Genomic DNA, 9,292 nt, shown 5'->3' with positions numbered 1-9,292 from the left:
ACTACGTAAATAAAGGGATTTACAGTATGTGTCCCATCTATTGCACCGATACACTGAGGGAAATTGAAAGCATCATAGAACCCACTCACCTTTTCTTAACATCCTCCTTTGTGATGGGAAGCTTGATATACTTTGCCTGAGGTACACAGATATAACAGATGAGACTCGCCTTACTATAATGGAGACAGATGATCTTGAAGACACCAAAATGCATTTGCTGTTTTCCTTGACTGACCTTCATCTGATAGATAATATAAAGTGATTCCTACTTGTTTCTCAACATCAATTGATGATTGTATAAATAGATGTCTTTTTCCTCGATATGTGGACGAAGTTCATCACACAGCTTGAAAAAAATACTTTTAGACCATTCTGAAGTTTTCTTTCCATTCCTCATCCACTGAAACTCTTGTCCTGAAATTATCCCACCAGAGTGAAGTTCTACCTGGCCTGACCCAAACTTTCTATGTTTTCTTCTTTTCCTGAGCTATTTTCTTAACTGAGGACCACTGAATCCAATAAGCTCACACAGTAGTCTATTTCTTGATAATACATCCTAATGTTATCGATTAGCACAGTAAAATTCATTTGATATAACGAAATGGTCTTTAAAAGCAGCATAATCACACAAACAAGTCTTCTCTCCCATCTTTTTTTGACCATGACTACCAATCCCACCCATCACGTTTTGTATCCGTTTTTTTTCTGCGTTTTCCTAGTTTACACAGAAGTGTACACAGCTACGTTTTGGGAGGTCTCCGCTTTGGTGAGCATTTTCATACTGTATACATTTTCGGACCGTTTTCACGCATTTTCATGTAAACGAACATGTCTGTTGACAAATATAATCATTTTTATCATAAAAAACGTATTCGTGTAAACATAGCTTCGTACTGATTAGGATGATGTAATTTTCATTGGTTACTATCATCAACTCATAGGCTATTTTCTGTTTGGAAATTAGGATTTTAGTACTACCAAAGGCTTTATCTTTTGTGTTTAGAAGCACACATTTCTATGTTTCTCTATTTGATGTATTTTTGCCGAGTGCCTTAGCGCGAGGCAAATAATCGTACCTCGCATCTCACAGATAGTTTGTATGTATGTATGTATGTATGTATGTATGTATGTATGTATGTATGTATGTATGTATGTGTGTGTGTGTGTCTGTATGTATGTATGTATGTATGTATGTATGTATGTATGTATGTGTCACGCTTGAGAATGCAATTATTTCAGCACAACGCGCAAACGTATGCTCACGTGCTTCAGTGTAACGCTTAGGAATGTTACTGCACTAGCTCCACGACCTTTGGCTGCAATCTGAACTCGTAACTTGGAACTCTTGTGGCTCTTGTCCACGGCCCAATCGCTTGCGCAATCTATGCGTTTTCGCTTTCGCTTCCTTGCATTATTTTTTCCCGTTCTTCTCCCTGGGCAGAACTAAAGACCTTCAATAGCTTGCATTGCACCGTTGTGGACGTCTTCACGGCTACAAATCTGCACACAACCTACAACCTATGCACTTTCACGGACGATCCTGAAACGGCACTGTTGCTATTATTCTCCAGCTATGCATGGAATCATGTGTGCTATCTTCCCTAGCCCAGCTATTTTAACAGAAAGATAAAATAATATCTGCAAACAAAAATGTATGCAATTCACTGTGCGAGGCTCTACACTGCGTATACGTTGTCTAGTTAACTTTAAATAATTGGAGTATAAAAGTGGACTGACATAATATATTCCATAACATATCCTAACAAGATCTGTCTAATAGTTCAATGTATGTGTTTAGATTAATGAGATTTGGATATCTGCTTACAATAAGTAGCTATTAAGGATTTTAGATTCTTGTTGATTTTTTGTATCAAACCTTTGAAGCGTACTAACTTTCTTTGTTATTTTGATTTGTAGCTAATGCTAACCAGAGATCTGGTCGGGCTGGTAGAAACTGGAGCTGGGTAAGTGTATAGCTCAGCCATATTCCTTTTATTTTACTTGTCTCTTCAGTCAGTGTTACAGATTATACACAGAGTTAGCTTATAAAAATGAAATGTTAAAGAGTACAGTCCCAGAGATACAAAGAACTAACTTAGCTAATTTGTATTTGTTGTTGAAATCTCTTGGAATACAAGACTTATTGCAATTTCATTTCATGGACCCACCTCCTCAGGTAAAGTATACTTTATTTGATATCCATGTACAGAATTTATTTCAGGATAATATACTCAATTCCATGTATCAATTATGGATCCTTGGTGCTTTGGATAATACTGGTACACTCACAGATTTAGGTCGACAGATGGTTGAGTTCCCCTTGATCCTGCTCTCTCCAAAATGTTGATTGTATCTGTGAAATGAAGTGTAGTGGCTGAAGTCTTGGGCGTATGTGGTGAATAATGGTATTGGATTAATGCAGTGTAATGGGTTATTTCAATGTCGTGAATACTCCCATTAGTCTAGCTAACTAGATCCTCCTCCTTTATGATAATTGACAGTAGGGTTAATTTTAAAATGAGTTAACTTAATGTCATAGAATGTGAGGGAATGTATTGCAACATGCTGTGTGGATATCTGAAAATATTCACCTGCAAGTAAAGATGTTTCAAGGATGTCTGAATTATAATCGTAAAAATTGGCTATATTTTGCTGAGTCTGAAGACTTCAGACTTGGAAAAATCTATAGTGCTGCTTGAAGATGTTTCTCTCATTGCGGAAGTAGTGAGCTATGTCCAATTCAAAGTGTTAACAATAGCAGTAAATGAATACATGTCTTGAATGCATTCTGTTTTATGCCAGACACCTTTAAAATTTTCATGTTTGTGAAGTCAAAATTTATGTTGTGTCTGTAATATTTAACAATTGTTTCACAATATACAGAAACTGTAATACCATGATAAAAATAGGTGTATCAAATTCATTTTTTGACTTCTTCCACAGATTATAGTTTCTATGTTGTCTGTGCCCTCAATTTTCTATATCGACCAAGGGAAAGAGGAGGAGAGTGACACAGCTAGGGAGGAATTTCAAGTACCTGAAAGTGACCATCTTACAATGTTACATGTCTATCAACAATGGAAAAATGAACAAGTAATTCTAATGATATAGAATCTATTCATTTATATTTCTTTTGCAGCTATTCCTCTCATTGGTGTGGTGAACATTTTTTATTCACATCAAAGCCATGAGAAAGGTAAGTCATACAAGGCCATTTACAATAGAATGGCATGTACTCTTTACTCTAAATTCTCTCTGTCAAGGTGCGAGAGGTTCGTTCACAGTTAAAAGATATTATGGATCAACATCATTTGGCCATTATATCTTGTGGTACTGAATGGGATATTGTACGTAAATGTATCGCTCAGCTTTTTTTCACCAAGCAGCTCGATTGAAGGTATCTGTCAATTATTTATTATTAGTCTGTATTCCTCTTATCAGGGTATTGGAGAATATGTTAATTGTCGTTTCTGGTATGCCTTGTCATCTTCATCCTACTAGTGCACTCTATGGCATGGGATTCACTCCTGACTATATTGTATATCATGAACTTGTCATGACAACTAAGGTCAGAACTTAATGTAACAAAATAACAGCTCACTATAGATTTTTATTTTGTCAAGCACCATTTTAATTGACTTAATTGATGTTATATTTTTTTCATTCTCTGAGAACTAACTGATTTGCCTTTTGTATTATAGGAGTATATGCAATGTGTGACAGCAGTAGATGGATTATGGTTAGCAGAACTTGGACCTGTGTTTTTCACTGTAAAGACAACACACTGTCACGAATTGTAAGTCTACCTACAAATGACTGTTTGCTTTTAATTAGCATTACTTCAAATATCTGGATCATGCAATAAAACCTTTTGACACAAGTGATATCTTGTGCTATATGAATACAATTATTTGAGAATGTAGAATGATTGTATTCATGCTTGCTTTTGTCACTTTCCCATTAAATTTGTGATATATCTATTACTTTAGGAAAAGAAAACAAGCAACTAAGAAAAAGCTTAGTCAAATGGAAGCAGAGTTGACAGCTGCATCCGAAAAATTAAAAGCTATGAAAGAGGAAGAGATAGCAAGGAAAATCAAGCTCTGTCAGGTGAGTTTTCTCTATAGTGATAAGAAACATTTGTAGTTTTGTTAGCAATTGTTATAAATACTGTGTATAATTATAATAGGAGTACCACTATAATAAAATTGGTAATCTGTGTTTTTTACAGGAAACAATCCATTTTAACTCCTGGATTAAGAGACCCTGGTACACCAAGATATACTCCAAAAAGAATTGGACTATAAATAGACCAAAAAATATCGCCACAAGTTTTCAGTTTTTATGTTATTATATCATCATTGTACACTTATTCTTCATATTCTTAATTATTATGCAAAGAGTTATTGTTACTGTACAGCTATTATCAGGTTTTATCCAAAGATTTAATATTTTATTGTGGCCAGTACATCAATTGTTTCAATGGACTAATTGACCCTTACTAGTAATGAATTTACTTATAATATATGACAAAGTCCATGTTATAATATTATACAATACATTGCAATTACGTAAAATAATGATAACATATTGACATTATATAGCGAATATATATACATACAAACATTGTCACATTGTAAATGTTTTGCCAGTACTTATGATGTGTTTGTGCTGCCAGCTTTACAAGGACTTCTTTCTTGTCTTTAGATTGATATCGAACACCATTTCTTTCAACCAACATTTCAAACAGCTATCTTGGCTTTTTCAAGCTATTGAGAGATAATAAACTCATTTGTTATCACACAATGACAGTCTTGTACCTTTGTCTTACAAACAGATGATAACATTAGTAGTGGATTATCACTTCTAGTATTAGGCACTTCTAGCTCATCTCTTTTCTGGTGGTACTGGTCGTTTTGGTAGGGGTAGTTGTTGTAAAGGCTCCACATTAGGTCTTTTACGTGGAAATGACAGTTTTTTTAGTAGGTCCTGAAGTTGACATTTGCTTTGTTATTGAAGGTATTTCAAATTACTGGCCGTGTTAGATTTAGGTATATGGGCTCTGGTTGTTTCTGTAAACTGTTCAGAACAGACACATTTTTGGTCGCAGTATTTGGACATTCTATAACAGAGCAACTTGGTACAATGTGAGGTTCAGTAGAAGTAGATGATGGATGGTTTTGAACATATTTTATTTAAAGGTTGTGATAATGGTTTGTTCAGATGTGGTGTGGTGTTGCATCTTACATCAGATGAGAAAGAATGGCTTGGTTGAAGTACAGTCAATGGAGTAAGAATGTTTTGGGAGAAACAAAAGTTGAGTTCCACATACAGAAGGCATACGAGCATGAATATCATTAACTAGAGCTGTAGCCACATGTTGGTACATGCATTCTGTGAAGGATTACCAGTGGCTTCCCTCGACAGACACACAACATCCAGGATAACTGTATAATATATAATATAGTGCATGACTATCCTTTGTTTACCTGAAAAAGGTAGTAGGATTGAATTTGAAGAAGATTTGATAAAATAGATGTTGACTCTCTGGTAAAATAAAATCCATACTAGAAAAAAATATAATAAAGTTAGATACAGAATAGACTACCTGTTTCTTCCAATGGAGTCTAATCATATCATAAGTTTCAAAGACTGTTGATTCTGGTACCGTATGTGAAACAGAATAAATGTAAGCTTGAGTGAAACTAGAATATTGAAGTTAACAAACTAATGACAATATAATACTGGACAAAAATAAATAGTTGTAAGCTCAATGAAGTAATATCAATTAAACACTTAAACAAGTATTTTAACTAGTCACTTACTTTGGTAATACATAACATTGATTAGCACAGATGGAATTTTCAGTAATAGTAAAACTTGGATCACTCTTGAATCTATTAAGTGTTCCGTGTTGATATTTCCAGGTCATCAGGCTGCAGAAATAAATGATAGAATATTTTTTATAACTACACACATCAGTACCTTTAATAAATTGAAAGTTAGTTTATTAAACATTTAAAGTCAGTGTTATCTCCTGGCTGCTCATTACAATATTTAACTCTAGAGAGGAATATACTAGTTGAAATAATAAATTTTGAAACTCACTGAGAGCTTGAGTTTTGCCTGTCATGAAGACATCATTACCTATGAAGCAAAGTTAGTAATCATTTTTTACATATCCTCTTCACCTTGCACTATCCATCACCAATCCGTTCCATTTTGGAGCCAGTCTTGCAATTAAAGTGAATTCATAACAGACTTGAAGTATGAACAGTGTGAGAGGTTGCTGTCTGTAATCTGCAATATCATTAGACATGAGTCACATGAATAAAGAAGAGGAATGAACAGAGCACTCTAAAAGAAGGTTCATGTACACAGAGGCTAATAGAATGACTGGTTTTAGAGCAATATCAAAAGCACAGGAATGCAGTTCTGCAAATAAGCATATCAAAAGACTACATTATATATAATTAGTGAAAAGTGATTGTACTATACAAGGATTGTAATTCTAAAGACAATCCATTACATATTACTATTCAAATCTTGCTTCTTATTACAAGAATATGATATCCTAATACTATCTGAATCCATCATATATAAAATCTACAGAATTCTTCATATGAATATCCTTATACTTGGACAGCAAACTCACCTAACTCTCATTGAAGCCAGCTTCTGTTTTAGTACTGTATCTCCTGAGACATAGCCCTTCTATAATTAATATAAATAATAATAATAAAATGATCATCACATAGACTCAGTAAGGAGGTATGAGGTGTATGTTATTAGAGGACCTTTGATAGAATCCATATAGCATTGGGACTATGACTTCTAAATCCAAAGGCTGTCCTTTGCTCTTCACAATATGGAGCAGTGAGCAGAAGAGAATGGGCTCGTGCCAATTCTCTGTGTGAAAGGTAAGATATTAAAATACTAGTATGATACATTTACTGTATATTACAGTACCTGCATTTAGCTTGTACAGCTGACTGAATATGGACAAGTGGATAGCCTCTGCTAAAAATACTTCCAAATCACTGGGGTTAGTAAAGTTAGCAAAAAAAATCCTAGCCATGTGTCGAGTTTGTCGATCTTGCAATTTCCGCCAAGCGAAATTATTTTAACTCTTTCAATTCCCATTCTGTTGCCTAGCAACTGTATTACCTTATATTCTCTTACGATTAAATTTTAAGTTGCTAAGCAACTCTAGTTACCATTGACCGGAGGACAATGTCTAAAGGAAAGAAACCTAAGAACAACGTTGTTGATTCAGGAAAATGGGACGAAGGTTTGATAAAAGAGCCTCTTCAAGATGTAAGTAATTACATTATTAATGCTAACAAGCTTTATCCGCCCACAAATGTGTAGGACCTTGGCAGTCCTTTGTAATATTTGTAGCTCCAGGTAATCCTTCATCAGAGTCTACAGTGCAGTGTCTAGCCTCTACTGTGGAAAAAGGGGTTCGGAGAACAATTTTTTATAATTGAAAAGCAGGCCATGCTTCATTCTGTAAGTAGATCTACATGGTGTATGTATATATATATATATATATATATATATAGATATATATATATAATACACATAAACATATATATATTTTTTTTGTCGAGGACTGCCTCAAAACAGTAGTCAATTTAAAGCCAGCACCCACTTAAAACCAAGTGATTTTGCTATGTATTTTATTATTGTGTATATATTTCACTTGTTCTTCATTCATACTCAAGAGAATTATGTGTAAATGACTTGTGTATGGTGTACATGGTATAATAAAGTTTTGAAACAAATTAGAAGTAATTTACTTTGAGATGACTGTTAAAGTAAATAATCTGGGATTGCCTGGTGGTCGTCTTATATTTTGCTCATCTAGTCCAAACCTCATCATGTGCATACATTTTGCTATAAGGTGTCACTAGATTACTTAATACTTTATTTCTGTAGGCAAGAGAAGATGCTTCAAGCAGCACTGGGGGAGGAGGAGGGAAAAAGAGTAAAACAAGGCACTGCCCCTACTAATAAATCACTTCATCCAGAGGGTCAGTATATAAGTCATGTATATGATGAAGTTGATGCCAATTATTAACTTATTAACCCTTTGCCATTACCTGAAAAGCCATCAAGAACTATATATTCTCTTTTTAGGTTTGTGAGCATGTGTTATCTGCTCTCAATAGTGGAGATGAGGTTCCACAGTCGCTAGTAGCTAGTATGCTCAAATACAAGATATTAAAAACTGAGGACCAAATATTAGCTGCCAGAGAAGCTCAGTAAAAGTAAAGATTATTTGTTTTATAATACTCAGATACAGTAGTACATGTATATTATTATATTATCTGAAGTAGTGTCGTTTTATAATGTCTTGTTTTGAAGGAGGCTGATGAAGCTGCAAAACGTGCTAAAGGAGTCAGTGCTAAAGGCAAAGGTGGAGGAGATAGAGGATCTAAAAAAAGGCAAAGACACTCCAGGAGGAAAGGTGATGTTGGAGACCCCGAGTTTCCAATGCCTCAAAAAGGTCCCATTACTATGAAAAAGAGAGGAGAGGAGGATCTTGAATCAAAATATATTGGTAGGCTTATACTGTTAATAAGTTCTTGTTAGCTCTCATTTAAAGTTATCATAGATACTATATTTCTAGCATTTGGACATAAACATTGTTTATTCCTTAGATGACGAGCCTCAGCCTGGCCCAAATGCTTACATTTTACTTCAAGGATTTCATGAAGCAGAACTCTTCACTCATTTAGCCACTTGGGCATTTCTGCTAATGCTTTATTCAAAATCATCAAACTCTACTACCAAACAGAACCAAGTAAGGACAAATAGTATATTTTTATATTATATAATTCATATACCTCAAAAACAAATATAGACCAAAATCAGATTGTGAACAAGTATAGTGCATGTATTTGTATTTGGAATAAATGTACTTATTAAATGAAAGTATATAGTTTTAATTATGATATTAGATGTTCTGATGATGATGATGAGAAAAAAAACTGACCTAATGAAACAGGAGGCAATATTACTTCAATTTTGGTATGACATAGGAAGCATAGTCTCTACATCTGGTACTGGATCAATGTTGAAAGATATGGCTCAATTGGAATTTACAGTAGTATATACGTCTCCTGAACTGGACTCTGAAGAAAGCAAGGTATTTTACTTTAGTTTAATTTAGTTTTATTTATGTGATACTTAGTGCACTCAGTAATATAAATATGTATAAACCTTTCCTTGGAAGCTACTTTATTCACCAATGCTTTAAATACCTATATAAAGTTTGATTTAGTTG

The 9,292-nt window shown here is 34.2% G+C and overlaps 1 pseudogene; it reads left to right on the top strand.

Annotated features, from left to right (window-relative positions):
* Positions 1-828: 828 nt before the first annotated feature.
* Positions 829-5,948, top strand: LOC121366576 (annotated as a pseudogene).
* The last annotated feature ends 3,344 nt before the right edge of the window (positions 5,949-9,292 follow it).

The sequence above is a fragment of the Gigantopelta aegis genome, unplaced genomic scaffold (genome assembly GCF_016097555.1).
Source record: "Gigantopelta aegis isolate Gae_Host unplaced genomic scaffold, Gae_host_genome ctg6243_pilon_pilon, whole genome shotgun sequence".
In the NCBI taxonomy this organism is placed as follows: Eukaryota; Metazoa; Mollusca; class Gastropoda; order Neomphalida; family Peltospiridae; genus Gigantopelta; species Gigantopelta aegis.
Note: the sequence above shows the minus strand (reverse complement) of the source record. Positions and strands in the feature narration are given on the sequence as shown.